Source organism: Pygoscelis adeliae, unplaced genomic scaffold, assembly GCF_000699105.1.
Source record: "Pygoscelis adeliae isolate BGI_AS28 unplaced genomic scaffold, ASM69910v1 Scaffold315, whole genome shotgun sequence".
Lineage (NCBI taxonomy): Eukaryota > Metazoa > Chordata > Aves > Sphenisciformes > Spheniscidae > Pygoscelis > Pygoscelis adeliae.
The window spans coordinates 153,356-156,571 of record NW_008824865.1 but is presented as its reverse complement, the minus strand read 5'-3'; positions in this window follow the sequence as shown (position 1 = coordinate 156,571).

Below are 3,216 nucleotides of genomic sequence, written 5' to 3'. Positions count from 1 at the left end.
TCAGTCTCCCCCCCGCGCGCCGGGCGGGGGGGCAGCGCCCGCTGCCGTCACGCGAGTGCGGCGCGCTGGGGCCCCTGGCTGCCAGCCGCGGCTGGAGAGCAGAGCCGGGAACAGCCGGGGGGCTGAGCCCTCCGAAGCCGTAGTAAGTTACGTAGCCCGTGTGAAATACGGGCTGCAGCTCCGGTTCTCCGCAGAGCTTCGTGCACAGACCCGCAGCATATCCTTAAGGTGCCGTGGGCCCTCGAGAACTGCAGCTTCCTGCGGCGCTGGGGTCCAAAGCCACCAACACAGTAATACTCGGAGGGAACGTGCTGCCCTGAAGAGGGGAAAATAGGTATCGATAAGAATTTGCAAAGCTGCGAGTTACCGAGTGATTGTTTGAAGTGATGTATATCGAGTATCTTCAAAAGCAAACTGGAAAAGCACTACAACCTGGCTTGCAGTGGTAACACTGTTTTAGATGCTACGGATATAAAAGCAGGCAATGTTTGAAAAGAGGCAGTATCTTCTCTTAGGTTAACTACGAGGGAAAAGGCTTTAAGACAGCGGGCTATAATAGTGGGGAAAGACAGATTTTAAGCTCGCAAGCCAGTCTGCACACCTGAAGTGAAAAAAGTAAGAGGGCTCACTTATGCCCAAAATCTCTCTTCTTTTCCGTGTTGGTGCAGCTAATAAAAAGGCACTGCCTCTCACCACAAACCTTACCCCCTTAGTAACAGCATTGTTAGTTTATCTCCAGATTTTTCCTTACAATTGCAGCAATTCATTCTCCTCTATGCTGGTGTCCCCTGTAGTCTACAGCCGCGCTGCTACCAAAACGGACTTAAAAAGTCAATTACCATGGGGTTACATTATGCTACTGCCACTGTGCCCGCAAGTTCACAAGTAGCTGACCCAGCCTCAACATCTTCCTATATCCTTCGATGTCTTTTGGGAAGTACTGACATCTTAGGTGACGTCAAAATTATTCAAGGAAAAGTGCTCCGTGTAGGATTTAAAAAAAATAAACAACATTATACCAAACATCTATATTCATAGATCAGAAAGGAGACCGAAGACTCCAGTATTTTTTTATAACAAGGCAAGCAAATAAAACCCACACCTCAGAAACACAAAGTGATGAGTTTCACAGCATTAATACAGATTTGCTCTTTTTAATGGTTTAGAGGAAAAAGTAGATCCAATGACAAAAGAGTCTCAAGCAGCATGCTAAAATATATACAATTTGAATAAAACAAGTGTTTGTCTGGGTATCGACAGCATTTGAGAATGAAAGGAACCTGAAAATGAGAAAGTAGTATGAACAGATTCAAAGAGTATTTTTTGCTTTTAGGGATAGGCAGACGGTGGGTTTCAAGGAAGGAAAGAAGATATAGCAACAGGCCGATGTTCTCACTGAATTCTGATCAGTCTGTTGTGATCATTTCAGCAACTATAATAACAACTGGAGCAGAGAGTCAGAAAGAAAAAGGGGGTGGGAGAACGATACTACAAGAGATAAATAAACAGGCCAAAAATATGTTTATCTGTACATTTCTTCCCTCATCTCAGAAACAGCAGGCAGCTTTAGCTATAGCACTTAAAGCTCTTATGTGCCAATGGTTGTAGGGTATAATTCAGCAGCCAGGGATTTTGCTGGCTAAGCCCTGTTTTCCCTTGAAATGCTCTCAGCACTGAGGCCTGGAAAGAGCAACTGATAGATCTGGTTATTAGCTGTGCATCAGAGATGCTCAAGAGATATTCTCATAGGCTATGAACTAAAGCAATCCAGTCTGCCCACAGACAAAAACAGTTTTGGTGCTAGCGCTCAATGCCACATTGAGATGCCTCTTACAGACGAGAAGTGGCATGGGACAAAATTGCTTGCAGCTTTGCACCATTATAGTCATATTTTTAACTACAGATGTCTCCATAGGATTTTTTGAGGGAAAACACAGTAAACATTCTTCAGAATTTCAGAAAAAGAGAGAAAGTTATATAGTGATAACACTATGCATTACACTGACACTATATATTTGACTGTACTGTGGTAAAGCGACATAACAGCGATCATACTGCATCCATCAATTACCAGACTATTCTAATTCAAACTGTGCTCCTTTCCTTATGCCCCTGCATGTTCGTTTCTGCTCACCCCATCACACCTCAGTGATGGCAACCTATAAGCACCTGCCAAATTACTTTTGGGAGCCTGAAGGGAGCAGGGAAGGAAGAAGAAATCCAGCTGTCGACTGCAAGCCATGCAGGCGAGCCCAGGGGCTGCCCCTCAGCTGATGCTTTATACACGTTTGTTTCACTACGGTATCTAACAAGATCACAAAGCACCCTGAGACTTGAGTGCAGTCATCTATATAAAAATACAACTGCCTTGCCAAAAAAAACAGCTCTTCTTAACACTGGTGACTTATGAAGTCCCTTGATGTGTGCAAAGAGGGGAAACCACATGTCTCATATCCGCACAGTTTAGCGAACCACAAATGAAGGAGGACAGAAAAAAAATAATCCCAGGAATATTAGGCTATGAAGCACATTGATATCAAAGACAGTAAAAGAGAAGATGGTAGACCAAACGAGGAGCAAATGTAAACATGCACAGATTCCCCACCTGCGCTTGAACACACTTCAGTATTAACGTGCTGGAAACTGTATGCAAGATACACAAAATTAAAAATCTGGCTGAAGCATTTCGAGACTAAAGCCAAGGCCCCACCGTTTGCTGCTGCTACAGTCGCCTGCACAGGTGGTTCACGACGGCTGAAAAGGCGCTTTGAAACTGTTAGCGAGAAAGGGCGAGAGAAACGGGCCGGGAAGCAGGAGTGGCGGCCGCCGCTCGGCCGGGAGAGCCCGGAGGCGGCGGGGAGGGGATGGAAGGAGCGCGGAGGGGATGAGACGAGGCAGAGGTTGGGGGGAGAGAGCAGCCGCTTTACCGGAACGTGGAGGCATCGAGGTGGCATTTAGGAAGGAGAAGCAGGAGGAAATACAGGTCCAGAAGAGCAAATACGGAGATAAGGAGGTGGGAGTGGCTGCAAAGGGGGCGGAGGGGAAGAAAATCAGTTCTGGGGGCCGAGCGGTGAGGGCTGGAGGGACTGGGAGGGGTAGAGGGTGAGGGGGGCGGCCGCTGGGGCAGCGAAGGGGCAATGAGGGCGATGGGGGGGGGGCAGTGAGGGGGGCCAGTGAGGGAGAACGGCCCCCGGAGCAGCTGCCGGGCGCCATAGA